This window comes from Papio anubis, chromosome 15 (assembly GCF_008728515.1).
Source record: "Papio anubis isolate 15944 chromosome 15, Panubis1.0, whole genome shotgun sequence".
Classification (NCBI taxonomy): Eukaryota; Metazoa; Chordata; class Mammalia; order Primates; family Cercopithecidae; genus Papio; species Papio anubis.
Genome location: NC_044990.1, coordinates 20,930,766 through 20,954,212, shown reverse-complemented (window position 1 = coordinate 20,954,212; position 23,447 = coordinate 20,930,766). Strand labels below are relative to the sequence as shown.

Sequence of the window (23,447 nt, the reverse complement as noted above, 5' to 3'; positions counted from 1 at the left end):
TGGCAGTGTGTGTGGCAAACAGAGAAGAGGAGACAGAGTGGTGAGAGATGAGGTTTGAGAGGTTTGGAGTCAGACAGTCCGGGCTCTGGCAGAGCAGGTTAAGGATCCTGATCGTCAATGGAAAGCCACTGAAAAAGTTTTGGCTGTGTGTGTATCATGAAATAATTTTGAAAAGCACTCTGGCTTCAGTGTATGAATTGGTTTGGAGGGTTACGACAGCACATGAGGGGTAGCCAGTTAGAAAGCTATCGTTATAACTAAGATAGGATATAGAGGTTGGATACCTTGGATAGGTTGGTAGAAACAGAAAGAATTTGAAAGGAGTGAAATTTAGAAAGTAAGACTGATAGGTTATAGCAATTGATAGCATATAAGAAGTTGCATAAAAATGGAAGATAATGGAATCCACATGAAAGGAACAAAATATGTATAGCTCATGTATAGCTCATACCTTGTTACACAAAAGTAATCTCAAATAATTTTCACTGGTGAATTACCACACCCTCCTACTTAGGGATTTGGTGGAAACACTTACATAGGTATGACAAACAGCCTTTCTCCAACCAGGATTCCATGTGAGAATTAAGCTGTTAGAGAAAATTACTGAAAACTATTTTTTCAATTCTCCTAAAGATACATAGGAGAGTACCATTGTAGATGCATATAACATCAAGGATTAATTCTCTCATAAAATCCTGGTTGATATGGGCTGGTAACAAGGATAGTTTCTGGTCTGATTCAATTCATATTTTTCTTCTCTTAATGCCCAATTTGATAGTTCTTCTATGATTCCATATTTCACATGTTGTTGGGCCATATCGGTATGACCCACGCCAGTGTATGCATCCACTGTATACATTTGCAGATTTGCAGCTGCTCAGAGTTCCCTAAGTACAGCTTTTTAATCAGTTGGATTGCCAGGATAGTGAGATTATTATTAGAGCAGTTCCCCCAAATAGTTCCAGGTCTCCTTCCAGTTGCATGGTATGATTATATATTCCTGATCCCTTGAAGTTATGGATGATCAAGCAATTTCCTTTGATCATTAAAGTATGAGTAAAAGTGAAAAGTGTCATTTCTAAGCAGAATCTTTAAGAGCTAGTGCATACTTTACCATGTTCCCTTTTCCCACTTCAACAAACATGAACCCCATGTTCAGATAAAGCCTCTGTCCCATAGTTACTACAATGAACAGGATGTCTCTTAGCAATCCACATTGAACAGGTACTGTGGTGTGAAAAACAACAAACAAAACAAACTTGCGCTCATCCCCTGAGATTTTTGTGTCATTTGTTACTGCAGCACAATCCTACCTATCCTGTCTAATACAGATGCTTTTCCAAAATGCTCTGCAAAATTTCTATCCTTAATTTCTTATGTACCAGGAGTGATTTATTTCTGCACATTTTAGTGACCCTGCTTTGTGACTCCCTCTCATGTGAATATTTTATGTTCTATGGGTCAGCTGACTCTATCTTCTATCCTCAATGCTATGAGGAAGGTTATTATTTTTTCCCAGAACCATACCAAAGGCAAGGCAGTGGGAATGGCCCATGCCGTGGAGGAAATATGAAGGTGCGTTGTCTGTAAAAGTTTTTAAAACAACTAAAGATCAGTGTGCTTTTTATTATCATCATAGGACTACAGTGTAACGCAGTTCATAAGTGCCTGTTACATGTCATACTAGAGAACTTCCCCAGCAGCAAACAACCAAACTAGCTGGGATCCATGAATTACTTCATTCATTTACTGAACACCTCTTTTGAGCAAGACATGGTGCTATGCACTGCAGATAAAGGAAGGAATAACACTGGCACTGTCCCAACCCTCATGGCGTTCATACTTGGAGCACAGGAGCAGGAATTCTACAAGTGTGCAAGTTGCCATGATATGCATTTTTCCTCCTTGAGGAGGTGCCATTTAAGTTAGACCTGAGTGATAAGGAAGAGGCAGCTGTGCAAAGATCTAGAAGAAGAGCATTCCAGGCAGAGTGACCATCAATGCAAAAGCTTTGAAACAAGAACAAGGTTAATGTGCCTGAATACTGTGAAAGCAGTGGTGAGTGGAGAGAGATGGGGTCAATGAGAGAGGCAGGGATCAGGCGCTATGCAGTATCTTTCAGGCCATCCATTGTAAGGAATCAGAATTTTCATCTGGTTGGGAAGGGAAAGCACTAAAGAGCTTGAAGCAGGAAAGTGATATAATATGACTCGTTCTTTACAAAGACCTCTCTGGCCTTTGTGTGGAGACAGAGAGGCAAGAAGGGGAGCAGGACATCAGCGTTGGGGCTGTTGCATTGGTCCAGACATGGGGTAGTTGATATGCCTTGAATGAGAATCCTAACAGTGGACATGATGAAAATAGTCAAATTCAGGAATTGACCGGACAAGACTTACTGATGGATTGCACATCAGCAGCGAGTGAAAGACAGGACACATAAATGACTCCCGGTTAAAATTTTGGATTGGACAATTGAGTGGATAGTGAGCATCACTTACTGAGATATTTTTTTTCTTGGTATACGTTCTGTGAAACTAAAAAAAATTAAAACTAATCCCCCTTTCCTAACTTCTTTCTACACTGGCAAAAAAAAAAAAAAAAAAAAAAACCGTAACGAGAGAAATATTTTTCAGTTACATGACATTATCAAATTATTTAGACTACTAGAAAATACCATAAATCAAATCATCTGGGGATTACCACCCCAGAGCATCCAGGACTGGACTCAGACAGCAATTTGATTGGCTCACAATGATATCACAATTCTATTTCAGGGCAGAACTGGAAGTCTGGGTGTTGATGCCCAGAGCCTGAGGTCTGGCCACCCACGGGTCCCTAAGCCCTCATCTAGATTCATGCTGTGCTGAGACCACTCTGTGAGCTGATAAAAGGCTGTAGGGTGGCTGGACCTTAGGGTAGAGGGTTGTGTAATGCAGTCCATAATGGCAGTAGAGGTAAGACTAGAAACCAGAAAATATATGTCAATGTGGTCTGACCCCTTTCTGGGTTCACATCAAAATCCCCATTTGCTTTCCAGAAAGTAGTGGTACAAACCATTATTCCTGTTCATGAGCTCCTTGGGACAGTTCTTCTAGGACACAATTCTCTCTTGCACTAGAAACTATTTTAAAAGTAAACAACACCAGACACCACCGCTTAAAGAAAGTCTGGCTCTAACATCCTTCTCAGAAACATTTTGTTGTTGTTGCACAAAAAGTGGCCTCATTACAAAGAGCTTTATTCACAGATCTACAAAGCAGGTAGAGACCATAGGGTCACACACCCAGGAGACAGAATTAAACAGTGTCATTCCAGAAAGGCAGCAATGAATTCCAAACCAGATTTCAGCGATGAAGATCGATTTTTGCCTGTTGCCTGCAATAGGAATAGGAAAACCCTCATGTGTCTAGTGTAACAGGATAAGACTTTCAAAGGGCATGTTATTTCTTCAAACCACACCATCAGTACAATCTGCAACTCAAATTGCAAAGTCAATTTTCCCTTATTGTGCATGTTTCCAGCGCTGTGCTTGGAGCTGAAGAGTGGTGGGGCCAAAAGTCAATCCCTTTGGCTTTGGTCAACTCCTTTGGGTGTTTTGAAGGCATCTCCACCACTTGGCTCATAGCATGTGTCTGATTAAGCCATTGTAATAGGATAATGGACAATCTCATATTGTGGAATCATGATATGGCATTGTAAGATGAACCCAGTGAATCATATCAATGCAATTCTCAGGGGTGGAGTACACACACACACATATATGTACACAGTATCTAGGCTATAGTAGGCTAATAACTTAGTGGGCAGTATAGCATAATGGTTAAGGCTTGGACTCAAGACAGACTGCCTGAGTTCAAGTCCCATTTCTCTCATTTACCAGCTATAATGTGAAACCTTGGCAAGTCTGTTAAATGGGGTGACAAAAGTAGAACATATTTCATGGGATTGTTGAAGTGATGACAGCACCTGCCAAATAGTAGGGGCTATTTGGTATTATTATGATTACACTGCACATTTTTAATCTAAGGCCACACTTCATGTGCGTCCCCTTCATGACTTCACGTGTTGTCAGAAATCATCTTAGAGAAAAGGATGTGAGAAACTAACACGCACTGAGTCTCTACTCAATACCAGGAACTATTCCAGAGAATGTACATATGCACCATCTCTAATTCTGAGTCATTTCCCCAACTGCAGTAGCCCTTGACTCAAGTGGGGAGAAGTGTGGTATGAGCCAGGTACTTAGCATAGCCTTGCCCAGATTTAAAACCTGACTCCACTGCTTACTAGCTGTGTGACCTTGGACAAGTTATTTCACCCTCTAAACCATCATTTCCATATCTGTAAAACAGGTATAACATCTACCGTTCATGGTGCTTGTGAAGATCTAACAAGTTGACCTACATATATGAAAGTGGCTGGCACAGCGTGGGTTCTCAAAAGCAATGTGACTCCTCTAGTTACTTCTTAGCTTTTACCTTGGTAGCCTTCCCTGGAAGAACTCAAGGCCAATAGTCATTTTACTATTTAAACATAATTTATTCTTTCGTGGAAAAACGTATTTTAAATCATTGCATGTATAGTGAAAGAAAAAATAAATTATGTAAACATCTGCAAAGAGTCTTAAATTTCCAATAGACGTATGTTTTCTTACTTAGCATATATTCACCATTCAGCCCCATGTATTTTTCAATACAGAATTTCCTTTAATTCCCCCTGTAACTTATTTGTTTTAACCAAAGAGTAAGAGTTAATTGGAGCAAAGAGAAAGATGGGCTGATGATCAGCAGTTCTGAGACGACAGGGATTGATGGCTTTCTCAGTAATCTGTGGGGGCTCACCCTGACTACTCGTTCTGAAATGAATCTGTACCTTTCTCAACCAAATCTTATAGCTTTAAGGGATAGGCATTTTATAATTTTTTTTTTAATCTTTTTTTGAGACTGAGTCTTGCTCTGTTGCCCAGGCTGGAGTGCAGTGGTGCGATCTTGACTCACTGCAACCTCCGCCTCCCGGGTTAAAGCAATTCTCCCGCTTCAGCCTCCCGAGTAGCTGGGATTACAGGCACATGCCACCATGCCCGGTTAATTTTTGTATTGTTTTAGTAGAGACAGGGTTTCACCATGTTGGCTAGGCTGGTCTTGAACTTCTGACTTTGTGATCTGCCTGCCTCAGCCTCCCAACGTGCTGGGATTACAGGCATGAGCCACTGTGCCCAGCTGGCATTTTACAATTCTAAAGATAGGAGGGCTGTGAAATGGCCCTCATGGAGGCCCTGAAGGAGCTAGGCTATAAGGTGTCATTATGTTTCGTATCATTGTCCTTTCCTTTTGGTTCCAAGGCAGTGATGGGGATGTACATTACACAATATATAAAATTAAAGATACCAGATCTAAACACATGCCTGTATTTACTGAAGCCTGGCGCTAGACCAGGGACTGGCCGCAGCATACTAGGTCAGCTGGTATCATTGAATTATATACCTTTGGGTTCGATTGGGTGGCAGAAGGTGCCAGAGCCTGAGCAGGTTGGTATGAGGTAGAGCTTCACCAGGACTACCATCAGTGTGGCCAGGTACTTGATGGGGCAAGTGGGCATTGGGGCCAGGAGGGAGAAGCCAGCAGGGAAAAGGCATAGGCTTGCAGAGGTACAAAGCCCACTGCTCCTTACTGGAAGAGGATGCTTGTTCAGTCTTTTAAATGCAATACCCCCTTCTGATGACATAGCAGGATTGTTGGGACTCCCTGCCCTCATAGGATTGCTGAATCCTAATGCCAGGAGCCAAGTCAATCAATAATTCACTCAATCTACAAATATTTATTGAGTAACTACTATATGAATAAAATATGCCAAATTTCCATGACCTGGCGGTGCTTACAGTTTAGCAAGCAGAGACAGATGGTAAATAAGTAAATTATTTAGTATATCGGAAGATGAAAAGTTCTAAGGGAAACAAAAAGTAAGGCAGGGTAAGGGAATTGGGAATATAGTGGGGAAACTGCAGTTTTAAAAACAGTGGTCAGAGTAGGTCTCACAGAGGAGATGATTTTTGAGCAAAGACTGTAAGGGAGTGAGGAAGTAAGCCACGTGGTCACCTGAGTCAAGAGCATGCAGGTGACCAGAATGAAAAGGACTACTTGCGGTGCAAAGGCCCTAGGATGGAACACACCCAAGGAGGCTGGTATGGGTGGAGAACTAGAGGGGAGGGGGAGAGCTGTGGGAAATGACATCAGAGAGGTAACAAGGAGGGTGACCAGACCATGGAAGGTTCTGAGAACTTTCATTTTTACTGAGTGAAATATGGACCCGCCAGGTACAGTGGCTCACACCTGTAATCCCAGCATTATGGGAGGCTGAGGCGGGTGGATCACCCGGGGTCAGGAGTTTGAGACCAGCCTGGCCACCGTGGTGAAACCCCATCTCTACTAAAAATACAAGAAATTAGCCGGACATGGTGGGGGGCGCCTGTAATCCCAGCCATTCAGGAGGCTGAGGCAGGAGAATCACTTGAACCTGGGAGGTGGAGGTTGTGAGCTGAGATCGTATCATTGCACTCCAGCCTGGGCAACAAGAGTGAAACTCCACCTCAAAAAAAAGAAAAAAAGAATATGGAACCATGCAGGGTTTTCAGCAGAGGAGTGACATGATCTGAGTAATGTTTTCAAAAGATTAGGAGGCTGGTGTCATAATCCAGGAAAGATACAGACCAGGGTGGTTCAGCAGCGGAGGTGGTGAGACGTGGTCACATTCTGGATAATTTCTGAATCACGATTTCCTGGTGGATCCAATGCTGGATGTGACAGAGGAGACTTAGAAAGGGCTCTGAGGCTTTTGGCATGGATATCTCGAAGCTTCAAGTTGCTCTCCACTGAGATTTAGAAGGGGGAGGTTTGGGGAGAAGATCAGAAGTTCACCTTTGGATGTGATAGGTTTCAGATATCTGAGAGATATGCCGGAGGAAGGGTAGACACTTGTGTACAATGAGTCTGGAGTTCGGGAAAGAGGTCTACGTTGGAGATACAAAAGCAAATGAGAATGAGGTTTTCGAGGAAGGGGGTGGTGACAGAGAAGAAAGTCAAGGACAGGAGACTTTTACTTTAAAAGATAGCCAAGAAAAGAAGGAACCAACAAAAGAAGTGGATAAGGATTGACCAGAGGCAACTTTCTTTCAAATTAGGAGGGAGAAACTTCTCTCCAGGCTGTTTTTCCCATTTGAAATGTGTGATTTGGGGATGTGATGTGATCCTTGTGTACGGCTCCCTGTGGTTTCATGGAAGCTCTGGGTGTGGAGGACACAGCCTGGGTTCTATTTTCCTGTGCATGCTTCTAGTATGTTCGGATTATGTGGCTGGGGGGACCCACATGCCCCAAGAGACAGAACCTCGAGATCAGGGACACCCTCTGAATAAGGCTGCTGGGGACATCTCCTTCCATTTACCAAAGAAGGGGTGGGGGAAGTTTTATTTTTCATTTTGTCTGTTGAGAGCATTTAAAAAACAATATTCTAATATGAATTCTGTTATGTGTAAATAGTCGGCACAAGCCTATTTTTCCGAATTTAATGTATCCAATCCTTTTCTTTAGAACTGGGGCTTTTCTAAACTCCTTATTGATTATTGTTAACTACTCAGGTTATTATTGAATTATCAACTGTTAGTGCTTTTTTTTTTCCTTTTTTAAAAATAGTCCTCTTCATTAATTTATGTCCTTTTTATCATTGTTCCAAATGACATCTTACTTCCCGTTACTCAGCTACACAACTGAGAGTTATGACCCATCCTCTTTAGAGAAGTTTATTCACCAAATTGACTCAACCACAGCATCAGAGCTTGAGATATTATCTTTCAGGTTTTTCCTGGGGTTGAGCTATGCAAAAGAATATAAATCCTCAGCTACTCATAAGCTGAAGTGGGAGGATCGCTTGAGGCCAGAAAGTCAAGACCAGCCTGGACAACAGAGCAAGATCCCTGTCTCTAAAAAATAAAAACAAACAAAAATGTAAAAAACAATGTAAATCCTTATGTTTCTTAACCTGTACATTTAATAAGTATCATAGAGCAACTATAGTCGGCCAGAATTAAAAGCCTCATACGTAATAACTCATTTTATCCTCTCAAAACCCCTGCGAGGTAGGGACTATCATTGTCATCCTCACTTTAGAAATGAAGAAAATGAAGTACAGAGAGATTAAGTCACTTGCTAAGGACACACAGCTAGTAAGTGGCAAAGCCTCGGTTTGAACCCACAAGGCTGGGCTCTAGAGCCCCTGTGCCTAATCACTAAGCTTTGCTATACCCTTTGCCTCTTTTGGTAACTTTCCACCATGTGAGCCGCTTCCGGCTTTTTTGTTGTTGTTGTCATTGTTTGCTGATGTTTTTGTTTTTGGTAAGATCAGAACCTCATATCTGGCACTTTCAGATCACCCTTAAAGTGAACCAAACAGCATGTGAAAAATGGTGATGCCATGAGTCAGCGAGGCCAAATGAAGGGCCACACAGATGAAACTGCTCAGGTGGCCTTCCCTCCACGAAGGCAGCTGCTATTCTTGGTGCTACAAGGTATAACGATTGTAGCTGTCGGTATTTTAAGCACATTCAGTGTAAAACTGACTGTTTTACTACTCTAAGGAATTCATCCATATGAAGATTTAAAATGCATTTCTTCTCAATATGATTTCATTATGATTTTTCCTTTTTAGAGACAGGGTTTTACTCTGCCACCATGCTTGAGTACAGTGGCACAATCACAGCCTCAAAATCCTGGGCTCAAGTGATCCTCCCCACCTAAGCCTTCCAAGCAGCTGGGACTACAGGCATGTGTCCCCACACCCGGCTGATTTTTTTTTTTTTTTTTTTTTGAGACTGAGTCTTGCTCTGTCTCCCAGGCTAGAGTACAGTGGCACGATCTCAGCTCACTGCAACCTCCACCTCCCGCGTTCAAGCGATTCCCCTGCCTCAGCCTCCCCAGTAGTCCCCAATAGTTGGGATTACAGGTGCCCACCACTACGCCTGGCTAATTTTTATTAGAGACGGGGTTTCGCCATGTTGGCCAGGCTGGTCTCAAACTCCTGACCTCAGGTGATGTGCTCACCTCGGCCTCCCAAAATGCTGGGATTACAAGTGTGAGCCACTGTGTCCGGCCTAATTTTTTAATCTTTTTTACAGATGGGGTCTCACTGTGTTGCTGGTCTCTAGCTCCTGGGCTCAAGCGATCCTCCTGTCTTGGCCTTTCAATGTGCTAGAATCACAGGTGTGAGCCACTGAGCCCAGCCTCAATTTGATTTATTAAGTGAAAGGCTCATTGCAAGAAACCATGTTTGGACATATTAAAAATCAACATTGATATGTGGATTCAGTCACGAGCATATTCTATTGCCTGCTCTGTTCCTTTCACACACTCTCCAGTGAGTCAGTGCCAGCAGCAAGCTTCCAGTTTCTGCAGATACTTGTTTTTTTGTTTTTGTTTTTTTTAATACTTTAAGTTCTAGGGTACATGTGCACAACGTGCAGGTTTGTTACATATGTATACGTGTGCCATGTGGGTGTGCTGCACCCTTTAACTCGTCATTTACATTAGGTATATCTCCTAATGCTATCCTTCCCCCCTCCCCCCTCCCCATGATAGGACCTGGTGTGTGATGTTCCCCTTCCTGTGTCCAAGTGATCTCATTGGTCAATTCCCACCTATGAGTGAGAACATGCAGTATTTGGTTTTCTGTTCTTGCCATACTTTGCTGAGGATGATGGTTTCCAGCTGCGTCCATGTCCCTACAAAGGACACAAACTCATCCTTTTTTATGGCTTCTGCACAGCAAAAGAAACTACCACGGGAGTGAACAGGCAACCTACAGAATGGGGGAAAATTTTTGCAATCTACTCATCTGACAAAGGGCTAATATCCAGAACCTACAAAGAACTCAATCAAATTTACAAGAAAAAAACAACCCCATCAAAAAGTGGGCAAAGGATATGAACAGACATTTCTCAAAAGAAGACATTCATACAGCCAACAGACACATGAAAAAATGCTCAACATCACTCGCCATCAGAGATATTTGGTTCTTATCCCATAGTGAGCATCACAAAATATCTCTTAGCTGGACTTACTTCTCACTGCTCGATTTCTCTGCAGAGCTCCCAGTGCACATGGAGGCTTGAGATGTTTGCTTGTTTAGATGCAGGTGCCGATTCAGCAGCTTGGGGTGGGGTCTGAGATTCTGCATTCTAAGATGTTCCCAAGCAATGCTGTTGCTGCCGGTCTGCCCTGCAAAATTCGGAAGGAAGAGCCTACAGCTGTGATTCTCAAGCTTTGCTGCCCCATTGGAAACACTTAGGACTCTTTGAAAAGTCCTACTGGCTGGGTTCCGCCTTCAGAGATTCTTTGTAATCGGCCTGGAGTATGGCTGGGACAGTAGGAGTTTTCAAAGCTCCTCAGGTGAGTCTGCTGCTCAGTCATAATTAAGACTCACTACTGTTGTTTAAAGCAGTGACCCTCAAATGTGTGGGCCTGGACCAACAGCACTGGCATCTCCTGCCAATTCTTGGGCCCCAACCCAGACCTGAATTAGAAACTCAGGTGCACCTGGCTTCCATGTTAACAACCCTCCATGTGATTCTGATGCACATTCAAATTTGAGAACCACTGGTTTAGAGGCTCACACAACATATTTTCCACTTCTCTTCCTATCCCTCTTGGTCCCTTCCCCACTTCCTACCTCTGTCCTTCTCCTCCCCACCAATCCCTCAACCCAATGTTTGCAAACTGTTTAGAACAGTAGGGCCATGCTAAAATATGATGATAAAAAGCTAAGAGTTTGGGGATGGCTGTAGAGAAAGCAATTCAACTGATGCCAAATATGCAAATATGTGGGTCATCTTGATAACTGACAGTTGATCACTGCTACAGTTTGAATGTATTCCCTCCCAAAATTCATTTGTTGGAATCTTAATCCCCAAATGCAAGAATATTGGGAGGTGGGACTTAATGGGAGGTGTTTAGGTCACGAAGGTGGCACCCTCATGAGTGGATTAATGCTGCTATAAAAAGGGCTTGGGGGATTGAGTTTGACCTGTCTTCTGCTCTGTTGCCATCTGAAGACACAGGATTTCTCCTCTCCAGACAGTGAAATCTTCAAGACACCACCTTAGAAGCAGAGACCAGGCCCTCATCAGACACCATATCTACTGATCTTATACTTGCCTACCTCCCAAATAGTAAGAAGAAAAAATTTCTGGTTTTTATAAATTACACAGTCTGTGCTATTCTGTTGTAGCAGTACAAATGGACTAAGAAAGGCAATCCACTTCGAGACTGTGTACCCCAAACTAGAGTGAACCGGATGCACCAAAATGTTGTAAACCCTTTGGTTACACCTTAAAGCCAATAATGTCCTACTACATATTTGGAAGATCAAATGGAAATTGTTCTAGTGTATGCTTCTGCCAGTCACTATCTAGTGCTTTTGACAGTACTGTGTAGATCTACTCAATCAGAACCCTCCCGAGCCCAGGTTGACATGGTGCCACTGTCTTTAAGCCCCCAAGAAGGCCTCCGGGGTGATGTTCTCAAAGTCTGTAGAACTAGTTCTTCACCTGCGTCTTTTATAACCCTTGATCCCTGAGGCTGTCAGGCCCTGTATGCTTGAATCTCATTGCCCTTCACATCTGAGGAAGAGGCTCCCTCTGGGCATCGCACCTAACTTTGTGCAGGTGACAGATATTCATGGAGAGGAGACTGTGGCTGGGCTGCCAGGGGATTGAGGAGGCAAAGCAGCTTCTGCTAAGCGGTGTTCCAGTCCAGTGGGAGGGTGAGCCCAGTACACAGAAATGAATGACTCTGCAAGTCCAATGCAAACACCTGGCTCAGTGTTCAGGTCACTTGGCATGCTATTTACACAGAAGAGAGCAACATGGGCCTACTCCAAGGAGAAGGAAGGATACCTTCTGCCTCAGGGCATGAATATTGGGTGATCTTTCTTTTGCTTGTGGCAGGATACATATAACATAAAATTTGCCATCTTAATCATCTTTAAGCATGTAGTTCAGTAGTGTTACATGTATTTAAATTTTTATGCAATCAAACTCAAGAACTGTTTAATGTCACAAAACTGAAACTCTACGTGATATCCAATAAACAACACCTCCCCGCTTCTCCCTCCCCACAGCCTCTGGCAACCACAACTCAAGTTTCTGCTTCTATGAATTGGGCTGCATTAGGCACCCACCTCATATCAGTAAAATAATACAGTAATTGTCTTTTCATGGCTGACTTATTTCACTTAGCATAATGTCATCAAGAGTCATCCACGTTATAGCGTATGTCAGAATTTCCTTCCTTTTGAAAGCTGAATAATATTCCATTGTACGTACATATCACATTTTGTTTATCAGTTCATCAGCTTGATGAATACTTGTGTTGCTTCCACGTTTTGGCTATTGTGAATAATGCTGCCATGAACACGGATGTACAAATACCTCTTTGAAACCCTGCTTTCAATAGTTACATACCCAGAAGTGAACTGTTTGGATGATATGGTAATGCTACTTGTAATTTTTTGAGGATCTGTCATTCTGTTTTCCACAACGGCTGCACCATTTTCCTTTCCCAACAGTGCACAAGTTTTCTAATTTCTCCACATCCTTGTCAACACTTGATATTTTCTTCTGTTTTGATAGTAGCCATCCTAATGGGTATGAGGTGATATCTCATTGTGGTTTTGATTTGCATTTTCCTAATGATTAGTGATGTTCAGCATTATCATATGCTTATTTGCTGGCCATTTGTATATCTTTTTTGGAGTAATGTCTATTCAAGTCCTTTGCCCACTTTTAAATAGTGTGTGTGTGTGGAGGGGGGGGTTGTTATTATGTTATTATGTTGTTATGTATTTTTTTGTTATTATGTTGTAGGAGTTAGTTTTGGCACCTTTATTGAAAATCCCTTGATCGTATAGAGGAGGGTTTATTTCTGGGCTCTATTTCATTCCATTGTTCTGCACGCTTGTCTTTATGCCAGCACTACCCTGTCTTGATTACTGTAATTTTGGAATAAGATAAATCAAGAAATGAGACCTCAATCTTTCTTCTTCTTTTTGAAGATTGTTTTGGCTATTTGGGATAACATTAGGCAATCTTTTAAACCAAAATTCAGATTTCTCTCTCTTAATTTTTTAAACTAAGACAGAGGAAATGGGGATAGCGAGAAGGAGCAAGGAGTGTGTGTGTGTGTGTGTTTGTATGTGTGTATATAATTTTTTGGAGGGAGGGGCGGGGTTTAGAGACAGGGTCTCACTCTGTCACCCAGGCTAGAGTGCAGTGACATGATCATAGTTCACTTAAGCCTTGAACTCCTGGGCTCAAAGGATCCTCTGCCTCAACCTCCCAAGTAGCTAGGATTAGAGGTACATACCACCACACCTGGCTGAACTGTAAGAGTTCTTTACATATTCTATACAGTAACCCCATATCAGATATATGAATTACAAATATTTTCTCCCATTCCATAGGTAGCCTTTTCACTCTGTTGATTGTATCCTCTGATACACAGAAGTTTTTTTTTCTTTATTTTGATGTAGTCCAATTTACTTTTGTTGCCTGTACATTTGGGTAATATCCAAGAAAACGTTGCAAAATCCAAAGAAGATTTTTCCCTATGTTTTCTTCTAAGAGTTTTATAATTTTAGGTTTTATGCTTAGGTCTTTGATTCATTTTGAGTCAATTTTTGAATATGGTGTAAGACAGGTCCAAATTTATTCTTTTGCAGGGAGATCTAGTTTTCCCAACATTTGTTGAAAAGACTATTCTTTACCCCACTGTCTTAGCACCCTTATTGAAAATCATTTGATCATATAGAGGAGGGTTTATTTCTGAGCTCTACTTCATTCTGCTGTTCTACATGTCTGTCTTTATGTCAGCACTACCCTGTCTTGATTACTGTAATTTTGTAGTAAGATAAATAAAGAAATACGAGGCCTCCAGCTTTGTTTTTCTTTTTGAAGATTGTTTTGGCTATTTGGGATATTAGATAATCTTTTAAACCAAAATTCAGATTTCTCTCATCTTAAAAGTCTCCAATATCTTCCTATGACATGTACAACTCAAACTTCTTACCAAGAGGTCCCACAACCTGCTGCATAACCTGTGTGCAACCTTCCTGTCTGCCCTCCCCTCTCAGCGTGTTCCCTGCTTGTCCACAGTGCCCCAGTGTCACTGGCCGCCTGTCTGCTCTCCAGCCCAGTTCCTCTGCCCGAGCGCTGTTCACTCACACATCTGTCTGTTCGTGCATTCTACATGTATTTATTAAGATCCTACTCTGTGTTGGGTCCTGTTACAGGTACTATGGATACAGCAATCGATGCTCATGGCTGATGCCTTCTCAGCCTTTAGCTGAGAGACCTTCCTCCTCACCCTGTCTAAATTTGTTCTTCCTCTTATGCCAACCTCCGCCCCATTCTCCATTCCTATATTCTACTTTTACTGCTTTCATAGACTTACTTTTCATTTTTTTTTTAAACCTGAATATTTTCTGTCTCTCTCATCACACCTTAAGCTTCAAAAAGTCAGAGACTCCAAAGACACTTGGGGGAAACTCAGTACACATTTGTTGAAAGAATAAAGTGCGTTTGGTTGACGACTTTCTGAGAGGACAGTAAATTTGGGTATATAAAGGTTTCCTTTTAGAGGACCAAGAAGTCATTCACCTCTCTGAGCCCCTGTCACGGCTGTCGGTTTGAATGTCACCAAATTGCCATTTAGAAAGCTGGGTTAAACTTGCACTGAACACAGAATAAAGCATTATAGCCATAATTTCACTGTTTAAAAAGAACAGGATTTCTGTGGACACTGAACATTTGTTTTCTCATCTTCTGATCTGATCCTTTCCAAAGAAAATTGGAAGATAAGAAATATATCCCCATGTGTCATCTGAGAGCGAGAGTCTAATATCTGAGTAAAGGAAAGAAATAATTTCCCCTGAAAAACTAGCTTGTATTTTTTCTTATGAGTACCACTCACTGATTCAAAGTCATTGACTTAAAAGAGAGTTGTTGGATTCCATTACTCTTCTGGACAAAAATGCTTTAAAATGTGAGTCAATCCAGGTTTAACCAAAAAGAAGAAGAAATGCTTCCTAAATAATCCCATTTTTGATGGTCATTTAATTAAATGTAACCACTGATGTTATAACTCCCTAAATTACAAATGTGCCCCTGCCATGTTCGTATTACCCGAGTAAACTGAAATTCATGAGGCAAAATAAGTCATTTTACCACTTTCTTCCCTTGGGTTCACAACCTAAAAGTATTTTCTCATAGTAGATGAATGTAATATGGACACATATTTGCAAGTTTACCTCATAGTCAGCCACAAGGTAAATAGAGTCATCCATATTATAAACCCCCAAAACCATATTATAACTTTACACCATGAAACCTGCCAAAATCACATTTCATATCCTTACTGAATGTACAAAATTCAGTACTGAATGTACTGAAATTACCACTTCTTAAACGAAATAGGAATGTCAGACTTGGTTGTCTTGCAGATGAATCATGTGAATTATATTATTTTATCATATTTTATTTTCATTCAGACAGTTTCAATCCCCTGCAACACGTCTAAGCTGAACTGTTTGTTTAGTACATTCCCCCAGCCTATTAGTCATGAAAGAACCAGATAATCGAGTGATTATCTTGTGGGGGCTCACTCGTTGCTTTTGGAAACAGGCCACAGATGAAGTAACAATAACCACACTGACGGAAAAAACAAAAAAAAAAAGCCAAGCCAGCAATATAATATTATGACAGCAGATCACATCTTGACTGGAAAAAGCAGAAGTGATAGTCTAGCTTTCTCCACTTGATACATATATATCATCTCCCTGGACGTTCTGCCCCTGTCTGCCACCAATCAATCTTTATCCAAGAAACATAGTCTAAATTTTCCCCTAGGATCTTCAGGAATGACTCACCGAGTGTAGCTGGAAGTACAATGAGAAATTTTATTTCAAACATAAATATTTCCATTATGCTTCCTGAGGGGATACATAAGGTCAGGATATGTCATAGAATTTTGCTTCACAGCACATAATTTTCTCATTTTCACCACAATTATTTCTCTTCAGCAAATAGGTTAGAGTCCTTGCTAGAATGTTCCTTGCTAGAATGTTCATTACAAGATTGTTCAGAGTGACAAAAAATGAAAATCAATTCAAATGTCCAACATCAGAGGATTGGTTGAATAAAACATGGCCCACACATATCACTGGAATATGAGGCACACATTGAAATAAATAATGATGTGAGAACATATTTGTTAATGTGGAAAGATATTAATTTTATATTGTCCATTGAAGAGAACATATTCAATAATATGTTCTCTTATACATATGTTACATTATGTATGAGAGAAATATGTATGAGAAATATGTGTAAGAAATACATATATATGAGAACTGACCTATTTGTAATATAAAAGTGTGTGTGTATTATAATAGATGCAACATTACAGTTTTTATGTATTTAATACATGATATGTGTAACATTATTTCTTTTGGAACATTTTTCCTGATCCCAGATTATATCATGCCCTCTTTTTTTCTTTTTTTTTTGAGATGGAGTCTTGCTCTGTCGCCCAGGCTGGAGTGCAGTGGTGTGCTCTTAGCTCACTGCAACCTCCACCGCCCGGGTTCAAGTGGTTCTCCTGCCTCAGCCTCCTGAGCAGCTGGGATTACAAGTGTGTGCCACCACGCCCAGCTAATTGTATTTTTAGTAGAAGCGGGATTTCACCATGTTGGCCAGGCTGGTCTCAAACTCCTAACCTCAGGTTATCTGCCCGCCTCGGCCTCCCAAAGGACTGGGATTACAGGCGTGAGCCACCATGCCCAGCCTATGCCCCTCTTTTTAAATATTAATATTATCCTAGAATACAGACTTTCCCTTTACAGCACTTATCACAATTGTAAATAAACATGTAATTGCATCATAGTTGTTTGAGCCTGTCTTCCTACCCAACTTTTTTCTTCATTTTGATTTTCTAATGTTTCAACAATGGTTATATACTTTTTTAATAAAAAGAACTTAATAGAATAAAAAATGGAATTGTATTAGTCAGCTTTTGCTGTAATGGTGCTGCAATCAATTCCAGAATATCAAAGTCTAAAAACAGTAAGTCTTCATTTCTCTGCCAGTGTCTGTAGGTCACCTGGGTGGCTCTGTTACAGACTGTAGGTCAGGTTCAGATCTTCCCCTATGGAGAGTTAGGCAGAAGGATTGGTTCTTACCTGGGACATGCTGTTCTCATGGCAGGAGGCAGGAGCACAAAAGAGACCCGCAGAAACATGCAAAGCCTTTTAAAACCTCTGTCAGAATTGGCATTCACATATGCCCACCCTCTGTCCGTCAAAACAAGTCACACGGCCAAGCCCAAAGACAATGGAGCAAGGATGTATATTCCGCCTCCTGTGAGGCATGGTAAGTCACCTGACAACAGGAAGAAATGTATTATTACAGAGAAGAAGCAAAGATTTGAGTATAATAATCCAATACATCACAATACCAATATTTTCTAATAACTAAGGTCAGTTTTGTGCTAGTAGTCCAAGTATAAAAGTCAGAATCACAAACAACATCAAACGCTAAACACAAGGACTGAGCCCTTGAACTAAATAACAGCCTTTCAAAAACATACATATCAGTGGAGATAATTAGCAACAGTGTCCGAATTTAAGAGTAACAACACAGCAAAGAAAAATAAGCTGACTCTATCAATTGTTGTGTGTGGCAGATTGTTGTTGCATTAATAGCCCTCAAAGTTTCACACCAGGTTCACATCTCCCTGCAAACCAGTTATTTTCTACTGAAGGCAATTTTTCCATGCAAAGTTCATTGGCAATGTTAGAGACCTGTTTGGGTGTTATGGTCTGGGGTGTGTGAAGGTTATGGTCTGAACTGTTACTGGTATCTGAGGGGTAGAAGCCACGGATGCTGTTGAATGTCCTACAGTGCACAGGACAGCCCACAGGACAAAGAATTTTCCAGCCCCAATATCAGGAGTGTTGCTGTTCAGAAACCCTGCTGTAAATATACACCTTCCCACATTCACTCTTGGTTTGGCCATGTTATTTTTTTTGGCCAATGTGGCATTACCAAGTATAATACAAGCAGGGGTGTAAAAAGTGATTGCTCACTGGGGTTTGCTATCTCTGGTTACATTTGGAATCCAGCCACCATGAGAAAAAGCCTGAACTTGTTAAATGCTAGAGACATGGAACTCAGTTGCTCCCATTGCCCCTGTCAGTCACATGAATGAGGCCATCCAGAACCAATTATCGCTTAGCACATCCACCAGCTACCTGCAGCCATGTGAGTGAACCCAGAGAACTGCCCAGATGAGCATAGCCCATATTGACAAACAACAGTATCAGGAGCTAATAAATGATTGTTTTATAAGTCACTGTATTTGGAGGCAGTTTATTATGAAGCAGATATTGTACTTATGGGAATACAGCCTAAGATGCTATGATCAAAGGACTCAGACATACAAGAGTTTAAATAAGAAGTTTTTACATAAAAGTCCAGGACTCCTCAACACAGGTTTTCCATCTCTGAGTCCAAAGTGGCTCCTCCAGCTCCTGCCCTCACAACTACATCTCAGTCAGCAGAAAGGGAGAAGACACAATGGATATTCACATAACAATCCTTTTAGGTCAGGACTTGAATGTGCCACATATCATTTTTGTTCATATCCCATTGCCAAAACATAATCACATGGCCACATCTAGCTGCAATAAGGAGCTGAGAAATACTGACTTTAGCTGTGGCAAAATTCTTTGCACTCAGGAAAACAATCTAGTAGAGTAGAAGAAAAGAAGAATGAATTTTGGAAAACAGTTGACTGCTATAGTGATTTAAACTTCTCATAAAAAATTGTTAATTACATGTACATACCAGACGAGGTAATCAGGTGGTAGCCTGGGCTATCCAGAAAATTGCTTCAATCCTCCATTTCACTTTGCTATGTCACTTTAAAAACCACTTGCACTTGAATCTGTAACACAATTTATATTTTTTAATTGGGAAAAAGTTGATTTCCATCAAAGTAGAAGATAACATGAATTTTCTTAACACAAATATTTTCTTCTAATTTCCACTATGAAACCCAATTATTTTCCCAAGGAAATACTCCCAGTATGTGGACGTTTTTAAAGCAAAAGTAAGCACCCAGGCCATAGCCTTTGGAATGTTTTAGCATCATTTTTCCATTTTTATCATCTCTCACAAATTTTCTCCTGTATTTTCTAATCCACAGAAAATTTTACACACCTGGGTACCAGATCATTGTGGACCCTGGTAAGGGTTTAGCTTTAACAGGGTAATATAACCAACATAACAGAAGACTAGACAAAATGTATGAATGAGTTCACAGAAAAGGAAATATGAATGACCTATAAACCTAGAAACATGTGTGTCCTCCCTCCATCGAAGAAATAGAAATCAAAAACTACATCAAATACCACTTTTCACTTATAGAATTGTATGTTTGATAACTAACACATTGTTGGTGAGAATGTAGACAGTTACTCTTATTCACTGCTAATAGGACTATAAATTGTTTAATCCTAGAGAAAAATTATCAGGAACTGTATAATTTAAAAAATATATATCCCTTTGAGGGGCCGGGCCTGGTGGCTCACACCTGTAATTGCAGCACTTTGGGAGGCCGAGGCGGGCAGATCACGAGGTCAGGAGATTGAGACCATCCTGGCTAACATGGTGAAACCCTGTCTTTACTAAAAAATACAAACATTAGCCGGGCGTGGTGGTGGGCACCTGTAGTCCCAGCTCCTCAGAAGGCTGAGGCAGGACAATGGTATGAACCTGGGAGGCGGAGGTTTCAGTGAGCCAAGATCGCGCCACTGTACTCCAGTCTGGGTGACTGAGCAAGACTCCGCCTCAAAAAAAAAAAAAAAGAAAAAGTATATACCCTTTGAGTTAATAATTCCATTTCTAGAAATTTATCCTACTAATATATTTATACACATGATGCTTTAAGATTATTTTCTGGGGAGGGGGGAGGGATTGCATTGGGAGTTATACCTGATGTAAATGACGAGTTGATGGGTGCTGACGAGTTGATGGGTGCAGCACACCAACATGGCACAAGTATACATATGTAACAAACCTGCACGTTATGTACATGTACCCTAGAACTTAAAGTATAATAATAATAATAAATTAATTTAAAAAAAAAAAGAGAAAGATTATTTTCTGAAGCATTGTTTGGCCAAGGGAAAAGAGGGAAAAACCTAACTGTTTATTAGTAGGGGATTTGTTAAACATAGTACATCACACAATGGAATATTATATAGCTATAAAGAAGAATCTATATTAAAATAATTTCTGAAATACTCTTTTAATTTAAAAAGGTATAGAGATACAGAACACTGTGCATAATGCTGCCATTCGTTTAAAAGGAACAGAATGTTTGAAACTACACAAAATCGTTAGAAGAGCAAACACGTTGACACCAGTGCTTACCTCTTGGGGGAGATGGGAACCAGGCTGACACAGGAAAGAAAAGGAGTGTACATTTTTCAATAAACATATTTTTATACTTTTTTATATTTGAACCATGTGAAGGTATTTTCTCTTCAAAGAAAATTACACAGGGTTTGGGGGTTTTTTTGGTTATTGTTTTTTTGTTTTTGAGTCAGATTCTCGCTCTGTTGCCCAGGCTGGAGTGCAGTGGTATAATCTCAGCTCACTGCAACCTCCACCTCCCAGGCTCAAGTGACTCTCCTGCCTCAGCCTCCTGAGTAGCTGGGACTACAAGAATGTTTCACCATACCTGACCAATTTTTGTATTTTTAGTAGAGAGAGTTTCTCTTTGTTGACCAGACTGGTCTTGAACTACTGACCTCAAGTAATCTATCTGCCTGCCTCGGCCTCCCAAAGTGCTGGGATTGCAGGCCTGAGCCACCATGCCTACACAGGAATTGTTTTTAAGTGAAAAGTACTATATCTCTTGTTGAAGATACTGTATTTATATTAATGCAACCTAAAATTACATTTATTTTTAATCTTACATCATATTGAGATCTTAGTAAACTAAAGCCTCTATCTCCTTTCTAGATGTACTGCTCTTATATCAAGTCCCTTTATTTGTACTTACTTGATTTTTTTCATCCAAATATAAATCTGTTTTGTTTTGTTTTGTTTTTTTGAGACAGAGTCTCACTCTGTCTCCCAGGCTCGAGTGCAGTGGCGCAATCTCAGCTCACTGCAAGCTCCGCCTCCGGGGTTCACGCCATTCTCCTGCCTCAGCCTCCCAAGTTGCTGGGACTACAGGCGCCCGCCACCACGCCCGGCTAATTTTTTTGTATTTTTAGTAGAGACGGGGTTTCACCACATTAGCCAGGATGGTCTCGATCTCCTGACTCCGTGATCCGCTCACCTCAGCCTCTCGATATAAATCTGTTTTTAAAAAGCTTAAAAACTTTTTAAAAAGTAAGCTATGTTACAAAGGAGAGCTGCCCCTCCTGTCATTTGCATTTCTTACCGTTTTTAATAAGTAAAATCCAGAATAGCACATACTTCCAACACTTACTTACCAAATAGTGAGATACTAAAACGAATATTCTGGTACTAAGTTAAATTCTGTGGGTGATACAAAGGTTTCATATATGTGTAAATGTATATATGTAAATTTTATGTATGTAAATGTATATTATGTGTGTATATATATATGATGTATGTGTGTATACACATACACACATATGCCATAGCTATATATGATAATCATATGGTTAAAGTTCTTAGATATACTACTTATATTTTTAAACATTTTGAGTGAAATCTCAGTTTGTATTTTCTTAGAAACTTCAAAGTATACAAGGCAGATTTACCAACAGGCAATCTATTTTTAGGGGCTCTCAGCTCTGTCACTCAAAAGAAACAGAACAGTAATTCCTTTGAATAAAAGCTAAGCCATCTTTTCCCTAAAATTAAATGCATTTCACATAGTTATTAAAACTGGTGAATTTGAGAAGTATATATAATTTTACAGCAATGGCAATAATAAAACTGAATTTTCATCAGGTTTTTTAAAGAGCACATGCTCATTGCAGAAAACTTGTAAAATACACAGACATACAAAGAAGAAAATTAATGCCACCTGTAACCTCAGGAGTTAAAGATACCCACCGCTAACATTCTAGTTCACCACCAGCCAGTCATCCTAACCAGCTAACATTAACTCCATGTCAAACCATCAGCTTTGACTTTTGTCAGTGTTCTAAAGCTGACTGGAGTTCATTCTCACTCACTAAGACTCATCTACTCACGAGACCTTCAGCAACTCAGCTTTACCTCCAGATATTGGTTTAACCCACAAGATCAAGAGAGGCGAGAGACTGATCAAGAGAGGCGAGAGATTCGTCCAGAGTGTGGGAGTGGGGAGGGCAGGTTCCACATCAGAAGGAAGGGCAGTACTTTCCTTCCCCTGCCTGTCCAGCACATTTTGGGATGTGTTGTGTCTGCTCATCCAAGTCTCCTCTGCCTCCCCTTTAGGCCATATCATGGGTGTGGCTCTGAGCTATGAGTTCTGACCAGCACCCACAAAGGGATGGAAACTCCTGGAATTAGGGGTAGAAGCGCAGAAAACAAAAGAGATAAGTAAAGCAATCTTCTCTACCAACATGCATTTCTTCAAGGCCTAAAGTGGAAAAACACAAGAATCGGTGATAAGGGATGATAGATAATTGATAAAATATGAGGAAATCAGAAACATCGTAACTACAGTTAACTTCTATTATCTGAGTATAATAAAACTGTCTGCACCTTAATGTCTGTGAATCCATGATTACTTATCCTCAGTTTCTCCTTCCTCAGCTCCCATGGCACTCTATCACCAAATCCTGTCAATCACATCCCCAAGTCGGCCTTGAAAGTAATGCTTTCTATCTCCACTGCCACCATAATCTTTCACAAGAATTTATCTGGTCTCCCTGCTTCCACACCTGCCTCCCACAATCAGTTCTCCTCTGGCTGCTAGGTGGTCTTTGGAAAAAGGAAGACCATGGCATATCAGTTTCATGGTCAAAACTCATCAAACTTCCCAGTTGCCCAAATTCCGGGCATGCCCCACAAGGTTCCATGATCTGGATGCCGACCTGCAACTTCATCTCACTGCTCCTGCTCTCACCTTCAACTCCAGCCCCCTGATCTTCTTCTAGTTCTTTCCACAGGCCAGTCTCTCCCCTTTCCGGGCCTTCCACAAGCTCATCTCTGCCTGGAGACACCTCCCGTGTATCTGCAACCACTCTCTTCTTATTCTTTTTTTTTTTCTTTTACACCTTTATACCATTTTTATTTTTAACTTTTTTTCTTTTTTTTTTTTTGGAGACGGAGTCTCGCTCAGTTGCCCAGGCTCGAGTGCAGTGGCCCCATCTC

General features: G+C 40.9%; 1 long non-coding RNA gene across 6 annotated transcripts in view; it reads right to left on the bottom strand.

The window, feature by feature from the left end:
- The window catches only part of LOC110741680, a 165,423-nt gene that overhangs the window by 52,425 nt on the left and 89,551 nt on the right, over positions 1–23,447 (bottom strand). For 5 of the 6 annotated variants that reach the window (XR_004178685.1, XR_004178684.1, XR_002518329.2 and 2 more), the window contains 3 exons: positions 18,945–19,044; positions 17,279–17,477; positions 10,107–10,263 (listed from right to left, as the gene is read on the bottom strand). This is a non-coding gene — a long non-coding RNA (uncharacterized LOC110741680). Of the gene's footprint in view, positions 1–10,106; positions 10,264–17,278; positions 17,478–18,944; positions 19,045–22,364; positions 22,631–23,447 lie in introns of all 6 variants that reach the window. The other variant, XR_004178686.1, reaches the window with a different exon arrangement.